This window comes from Dipodomys ordii, unplaced genomic scaffold, assembly GCF_000151885.1.
Source record: "Dipodomys ordii isolate 6190 unplaced genomic scaffold, Dord_2.0 Scaffold293, whole genome shotgun sequence".
NCBI lineage: Eukaryota > Metazoa > Chordata > Mammalia > Rodentia > Heteromyidae > Dipodomys > Dipodomys ordii.
Window position 1 is genome coordinate 271,327 of NW_012267509.1, and position 9,084 is coordinate 280,410.

At 37.4% G+C, this 9,084-nt stretch overlaps 1 pseudogene; it reads left to right on the plus strand.

The window, feature by feature from the left end:
• The first annotated feature begins 210 nt into the window (after window positions 1–210).
• On the plus strand, window positions 211–2,005 carry LOC106001390 (annotated as a pseudogene).
• Window positions 2,006–9,084: the final 7,079 nt, after the last annotated feature.

A 9,084-nucleotide genomic window follows, 5' to 3' on the forward strand; every position in this document is an offset into this window, starting at 1 on the left:
GGTTCAAGGCCAGGCAAGGCAAAATATTTGTGAAACCCCTTCTCAACCACTATCTGGACTGGATGCATGACATCTACCTGTCATCTCAGCTACACAGGAGTCCATGATAAGGAGGATCATAGTTTCAGAGTAGCCTGGTCAAAAAAGTTCAGAAAACTGCCTATCAGTGAAAGAAGCTGGAGATGTTAGCTCACATCTGTCATTACAGCCATGTCAGAAGGACTAAAACAGGAGGACGCAGTTCAGGTAAAGCCAGGCTAAAAGTGAAACTGTATCTCAAAATAACCAGAGCAAAAAGGGATTGAAGGAATGATTTGACAGTAGAGTGCCTAGGTAGCATCTATGAAGCCCTGAGTTCAAACACTAGTGCCACAAAAAAATCAGAAGCAAAATTAACTCTGAAAAAATCATCATTACATCACCAAAAGCTAAGAGTGCAATGAAAACTGAGAAATCTAAGAGAGACAACATGAAAAATAAAATGTGGCTAAAATTATGAGACATTTAAAATATTGAAATAACAGGATTTTGCCAGTGTTTAAATAGAGAGTATGAGGAAGGCAGACAGGTTATGACATTTGGAGTGGGATGGTGGGAATATGATAAAATGTAATAAGAAAGAAAGGAAAAATGTTGAGGTTGGAAAAGAATTGGATTCATTTCAGCTATGCTGAGATTGCACGCAACTGGGATATACTAGGATCTGAGTGAGAAGTTGGTTTTGCTACTGGGAAGCTAAAAGAAATATGGATAGAAATTTTAGATTTTTAAATGTCCTCTTTATATGATTCATGTAACTATAACACCTCTGTGCATCACCTTTTTAATAACAATGAACTTTTTTAAAAAACAGAAATTCTAGTTTTTCAATGCTGACTCAGAAAGAATGACACAGATAAAGAAAGAGTTCTCCTAGACAAAAATCTGCACCATTATGTGTATCACGGTTGCCCTGTACATACCAGAAAAATGCTGTGACATGAAATACATTTTTCAGATACATATCATCAAGGAGGTGTATTCTGGATCCAAGTTTTTCTGCCTGTGACATAAGAAATGGGAGTGAACTATAACTAGGGGACAATCTGCATTTTTCTAACTGGACATGGCATTGTAGGAAACCTCTCTATTTTTCTGAAATATGTTTCCAGTTTCTGGGAAGGCACTGTGAAGAAATCTGTATATCTTATTCTTATCCATTTGGCTTTGACAAATAATCATAATGCTCCTCTCCAAAGGGCTGCCAAAGGCAATAGCAGCTTTTGGCTTGAGAAACTTCCTAGATTCTAAGCACTGTAAGATGATTGTTTTTCTAGACAGGGTAGCTCATGGCCACTCAGTCTGTACCAGCATTCTCCTCACAGTGGTCCAGGCCATCACAGTCAGTCCCAGAGCCTCCAGGTGGAGGAGGCTTAAGCTGAAGTCTACATAGGACATCCTTCTCCTCTTGTTCTTCTTTTGGATTCTTAATTCATTGATAAGTATGAACTTACTTTATTTTATCAGAAATGTCTACATGAACACATCACAAGTCAGTAAAAATAACAATTGTTATTTCCTACCAGGGAGAAAGGAAATACAATGGATTTTTCTCATTCTCATGATCCTACGTGATATCATGTTTCAGGGTATCATGGGTGTGGCCAGTGGCTACATAGTATTTGTTCTCCACAAGCATCACCAACATGTTCTCTACCTTCAGAGCTCCCAGCTTCTATACAAAACTGCTCCTGAGATGAAAGCTGCTCACAATGTTCTCTTTCTCATGCTTTGTTTTCTTTTCTTTTATTGGACCGAGTGTGTGTTTTCTCTACTTTTAAGTTCCTTCTTGGAGAATAATCCCATGATGTTAAGTATTTGAGAATTTCTGACTCTTGGTTTTGCAATTGTCAGCGCATTTGTGCTGATCCTCAGAGATGGAAATCTAGCTAAATGTTGGTGTCCTCAGTGGGAAAGAAAGAAGTTGAAAAAGAATTTATTTCATTCTACCTTTTTTAGTATGTAAACTTGCAAGAACTCTTACTTCTGTTGGAGTGTGTTAAAACAAGATGTAGTCAATTCATCTAAACATGTAATGGTTTTTGCTCAGCCAAAACTGCTAGTTAAGGAAGTAGCGCTGTGACTCAAGTAGAAGAGTGCTTGCCTTGAGCTGAAGAGTTCAGGGACAGCACCCAAGCCCAGAGTTCAAGCCCCATGACCAACCAAAACAAAAAAGTAGTGCTGGGTGCTGGTGGCTCATGTCTGTAATCCTAGCTACCCAAGAGGCTGAGATCTGAGGATTATGGTTCAAAGCCAACCCAGGCAGTAAAGTCCGTGAGACTTTTATCTCCAATAAACCACCAGAAAACCGGAAGTGGCGTTGTGGCTCAAGTGATAGAGTGCTCACCTTGGGCTGAAGAGCTGAGGCCCAGGCCCAGGCCCAGAGTTCAAGCCCCATAACCAACAACAACAACAACAAAATACTAGTTTACATGCAGCTCTGAGTTGACCCAGAGCTCAGAGACAAGTAATGTAGAACTTTCATTTGCTATTCTACCACTGTCTTGAGGTGGTTTAATTAGAAATTTGTGGGACCAGTTTCTTACTGCCACTGTTCCAGAAACCATTTGGTAAATTTTATCATCATTACTTATGCATGTATACTTTTGCCCTAGAATTCCATTTCTAGAATTGAAACCTACAGATGTACTTGTTTTTTGAGAATTACAATAGAAAAATATGAGTACATAGAAATCTTCACTACTTTATAAACATAGTCATTAAATAATACCAGAACTTGTAGCAAGGTGAGTGCCAATGTTATATTGTATTTGTATGGCTGGAATTTAAAGCAATTCAATTTAGTAAGTAAGGAATGACAAATTGTGGAGGACAAACAGAATTAATATCATCAGGAGATGTATATGAACTTAAAGAAGCAACTGAAATGGCTTTCTGTTTCAACACTTTGAATATAATAAAGGAGAAACAGAAAGGGGGTGCTATTTACAAAGATGTTATATAAATTGTAACATCTTTTAAATAGATCCCATCAATGTGAAAGACTGGGAAATTTAATTTAACCACAGTTAGTCCTTTCTTTGTTTTTTTGTCAGTCGTGGTGCTTGAACTCTGGGCCTGGGTGCTGTCACTGTGCTCTTCAGCTCAAGGCAAGCGCTCTACCACTTGAGCCACAGTGCTACTTCCAGTTTTCTGGTGATTAATTGGAGATTAGAGTCTCATAGACTTTCCTGTCCTGGCTGGCTTTGAACTGGGATCCTCAGATCTCAGCCTCCTAAGTAGCTAGGATTATAGGCATGAGCCACCAGCTCCCCACAAGTTAGTCCTTGAAACAAAGGGCTAGATTTTCTACTTCCCTATTTAAACTGCCTCTATTTCACTATGGCAGGGTCTACCCACAGCATTCAGAAAAAGGATCTATTATATGACCTACCCAAGTAAGATTCTTCATCAGACCTACTAGTTTTGGGAATTTTTAGAGGGCCTAAAATTCTTTATTAATAACATTCACCAAAGTGAACCTGAAGTTGTTCAGTGAACATGAATAGTGAAGACTAATGCATTGAAGCATTCTTAGACATGCAACTAATACTCAGGATCTGGTTGGCTTTGTAAATGACTGAGTGATATTGCTCTATGGTTAGAAAGAAAATGATCACCTAAGTTTTAAATAGCGGCTGGGAATGTGGCTTAGTGGTAAGGTGCTTGCCTAGCATGCATGAAGCCCTGGATTCAATTCCTCAGTACCACATACACAGAAAAAGCTGGAAGTGATGCTGTGGCTCAAGTGGTAGAGTGCTAGGCTTGAGCAAAAGAAGCTCAGGGACAGTGTCAAAGCCCTGAGTTAAAGCCTCAGGACTGGTTAAAAAAATTAAATAGGAAGGACATAAATAGCATCTTTTCAAGAGGTAAATGGATACATTGGCATGGAATTTGTATCCAAATTATATTTATCATTACTCTCAGGGTAATACAAGCATGACAAGAAGAAAAACAGAAGAACAAAAAAAATGATACAAAATACCATCTAGGAAGGAACCATGCATATTGTTTATCTATTTCAGAAATTGTTCTTTTCCCTTGAGTAACTAGATCAATCTGGGGGGTCTGAAATATGTCAATGTTATTCATTTGTATTTCCAAAAATGTTATTGTTAGTTCTGACCATGAAGTTCAAAGATGTTCAAATGATGTTATTTGGGATAACATCATCCAGACAATAACTTTTTCTTCTGTTACTAGACCTGGAATTGTGGGGAACATCTTTATATTTGTGATACATATATATATACTATTGCCAAGAGTTCTGAGCAAAATCACACAGACCTTATCCTCATCTACTTGGCTTTTAGAACTGTAATCATTATTTGTAGCACAGGAGTCAGAAATATAACCAGCTTTTTTCATGGTAAAAACTTCCCAGGTAATATTGACAATAAAACTTTATCTGGGAAGAGTGACTCAAAGCCTTCCCATCTACATCACCTGTCTCCTCTGCAAAGTTCAGGCCAACGTAATCAACCACCGGGACAATCAACCACAGACTACATGGCAAGTTATTCACTATCTCCTCCTCTTTTGAATCCTTAATTCTCTGATACATTCTACTTTTCAATGTTATATCACACTAGCCAGTAGTAGCATGAACAGATCTGGGATTCGAATATAAGTTATTGTTATATCCTATCCAGACAAATAGGTGGCTTTCCCTCTCCCTCTCTCTTCAGTGGCACACTGCTTTCCATCTGTATCATTTCACAAACAAGTTCTTCACCTTCTTGAATCCAAATTTGCAAACAATTCCATCCCACAAATAAGAGCACACTGCGAAGATTGTTTTCCCAGTTCTATATCCAACAAAGACCTAATATCCAGAATATATAAGGAGCTCAAGAAACTAAACCCAACAAAATCAATACTCAATTAATAAATTGCAAAGGAGCTAAATAGAGACTCCTCAGAAGAAATGCTTAACATCCCTGGCCATAAAGGAGATTCAAATCAAAACAACACTGCAAATCCATCTCACCCAAATAAGACTGGCCAACAACAAGAATTTGGACTACAACAAATGCTGGTGAGGCTGTGGGGGAAGGAAGTTCCTATTACACTGTTGGTGGGAATGCAAACTACTTCAACCACTCTGGAAGGTGGTTAGGAGATTCCTCATAAAACTAAATGTAGACGACACTGTGACCCACACATGCCACTCTTGAGCATATACTCAGAATATGACAAGTCAGGGTACAGTAAAGATATTTGCATAGCCATGTTCATACTAACAGTATTAACTATAGCCAAGTTATGGGAATAGCCCAGATGTCCCACAACTGATGAATGTACCAAGAAAATGTGGTACATATATACAGTGGAATTTTACTCATCTATCAGAAAGAATATTATGTCATTTTGAGGGAAATGGGTAGACCTAGAAAAATTATGTTAGTGAAGTAAGCTAGGTTCAGAGAAACAAATGGCGCATGTTTTCTCCCATATGTAGAAGTTAGGTGCAAAAATAAAAACATACATGATAATATATGCAGGGTTTTATATATATATATATATATATATATATATATATATATACATACATACAAACTGACTAAAGAATAGTATACTTAGAGGATGATTCCAATAGTGTAACTCCTCTGAAGAACTAACAAACTTTAATAAAATGAATATCAGACATTAGAAACATGTTGGGAGGGCATGAAGTTATATTCAATGTATATTATATAAAACTTGAACTACATAACTTGAGGGCGGGGATGGGTTGGGGGATGGAGAAGGACTGAAGAGATGACATTCACCAAGATGTATTGTACTCATAACCTGACTCATGGAATTGTAATCTCTTTCTACAACTACTTAATTTTTTAAAACTCAGTAGCAGAAGCTGGGGATTATAGCTAAGAAGTAGAGCAATTGTCAAGCATGCAAAAGGCACTGTTTGGTCTTTAGCACAGTAAAATAAAGCTCAATAACAAAATAATTCAGACAACAAAAAAATCAATGGCAAAAAGATCCACAAAGAAACTTGCTTGAAAATGGTATATGCATAAATATATATACATTAGTATATATGTGTATATGTACATTTCTCAAGGAAAACATAACTGTTCAACAAAATCCAAATTACAACTACAATGAGATATCACTTCTCTTCAGGTACAATAGCAATTATTAGTAGACAAAAAATAAGTGCTGGTAAGGATGTGAAGAAAATTGAACTTTTAAACATTATAGGTAGGAATGTGAATAAGTTCATGTCTTATGAAAATCAATACAGAATTTCCTCTAAAAATTGAAGTAGAACTATGTGTTCTAGCAATCCACCTACTGGGTAGAAATCAAAAGGAAATTAAACCAGCACATAGAAGAAACACCTGCACTCCTGTATTCACTGCAAGCAGTACTCACAATAGCAAAGAAATTGAAACAACTTAAATTCCTGCTCATTGATGTAAAGACAAAAAGTGATTAGAAAATATACACATTGTAGTCAATAAATAAATTCAGCCATAAAAGACACTGACTTGGTTGGAACTAGTGATCACCATGTTACATGAACTAAGCCAAGCACATGAACTAAGCCAAGCACATGAACTAAGCCAAGCACCAAAGATAATTCCAGGGCTGGGAAGATGGCTCAGTGGTCGATTGCTTGCCTTGCATTCATGAGGCCCTGAGTTCGATTCTTCAGCACCACATAAACAGAAAAAGCTGGAAGTGGCGCTGTGGCTCAAGTGGTAGAGGGCAAACCTTGAGCCGAAGAGTTGAGGGACAGCACCCAGGCCCAGAGATCAGGCCCACAACCAACAACAACAACAACAACAAAAGATAATTCCACAGGATCGCATCCATGTGTGAAATACAGAAAAGTTGATCTCATAAAAGTTAAATATTGAAATTGAATAGGTGAGTGGATGTTAGATGCTGGAGAGAGTAATATAAAGTTAAGGATAAAGAAAGTTTGAGGAAAATGTAATAAGTTATAGTTGGTATACTATCGCCCAGTAGAGTGAATGTACATAATGATAATGTACTGTACATTTCCAAAATGTAAAAGAAAAATATTTTGAATATTTCCATTATAAAGAAATAGTAAATATTGGAAGAAATCCATGTGTTTGTTCTGATTTGAATGTTATACAATATGTGTATTATTCAAGGATCAAGTGGTATCCTATTGAAAAGGTGAGGGCTTTTTGGTGACTATTTGGTTTTTATTTTGTTTAAAAAGCATATATAAAAATAATCAGCCAGGCCCTGATGGCTCACACCTGTAATCCTAGCTGCTCAGGAGGCTGAAATCTGAGGACAGTGGTTCAAATCCAGCCCGGTCAGGAAAGTCCATGAGACTCTTACCTCCAATAAACCACTAGAAAACCAGAAGTGGCTCTGTGTGGCTCAAGCAGTAGAACACTTGCCTTGAGCTGAAGAGCACAGGGGCAGTGCCCAAGGCCAGAGTTCAAGCCCCATGACTGACAATCATCATCATCATCATCATCATCATCATCATCATCATCCTCACCTTTTCAACAGGAAATGATTTCGCAACTTGAAGTTTTTGCAGGTCAGTACAGTATATCCCTTCTAGAAACATGTTGTTATTCTCAAGTTAACCTCAGCCATATGGTCCCGTTGAGTTACATTCCTTTGCATCAGGACTTGAAAGTTCTCCCTTGGCAATACACTGAACAATAAATAGATAGATCATTCCTAAGTATACATAAATTATAGTTATAGTCTTGAAATTTCATATGCAATGATTTTTAAAGGTAGGCCCACATTGTTATTCATTTCTTAATTTTTTATTTCTCTTTTTATGTGTTTCTTTTTTATTTAGTGATACTGAAGACTGGAACAGGGCCTTGCCTGTGTTGTACTGAGTTAAATCTTCAAACCCTACCAGGTTTCTCAGCACCATTTGTTTAAGCAAGGAATATAATTACTTATGGTAAAGAACTTTTAGTACCACTGGGCACAGATACATCAAGGTAGTGATAGTCCTGTTCAAGTATTTAGTTGTACATAAAGCAGAGTTTCCGTGATTGGCTATCATTTATTGTGCTTCATTGTCTAAAGAAAGACGAGAATTAAAGTGACAATCTCTGCATCAGAGCTCACCTCCATGCTACTTCACAACTTGCAACTTTGAGAAGGAGAATATAGGTCTACTTATTAGCTAGTAAAACTGGTAGCTAATGGATAATAAAAACTACATACAGAACTTTGGTTTGTTGTTCACTTTCTCATTTCACAGTCTTCTAGAAATAAACCCTAATTAAGCCTGAGCTACTTCTGAGTCCATCTTACATGATAATTGTGTAGGGAGAGGGAAAGTTGTACTTCAGGGACTGAGATTCTGCAAAAGTTTCCTTCTCCCTGACAATGAGACAACTGTGAAAACAAATCATCCTTACACTGGGTGGGAACCAAGAGACTCACAATTGCTGAAGGTATAAATCTGGCTTGAAAAGCCTCATCTGAGCAGAATTAACCCAGAGTTGGACTACACCACAGCTACCAAGGTAAGCAGACCTGATAATTCTGATTTACTCACATGTTTGCATAAAATTCTCACAGAGAGATAAACACTCATCTCTCTTTGACTAAGCCAGGGGTTTGATGAGAAGGTCTATGCCATTTTTCTAATATCTGGAGGCATATACCTTGAAGGAGAGAGGTCACCAGTCTAGCAGATGTCTCTCTAAAAGCACTTGAACATCTCTGTCTGTAGTGTGATGTTATCACAGAGCTGTAGGTTGAGTTTTCCAAAAGGTCTCACATTATGTTCTTCCAGAAGTTAGGAAATACTCATCAACCTTCAATTTCACCTGCTAGCATTAGGTCACTGTATTATCAGGTTCCTATATTTGGTTTCTCTAGTTCTTGATTCTTTTATGAAAGTCTATCATGGTATTTGTTTGGGCTTATAGTCATTTTTGTTTTTTTTCATTGTTTTATTTATTTATTTGATACAAAAATCTAATTATGTAATCTAGGCTGGCACCATTCATGCCTCCCAAGTACTGAGAATAAAAGCATGTCACCCCATGCTCTGTAAGTACACTCACTTTT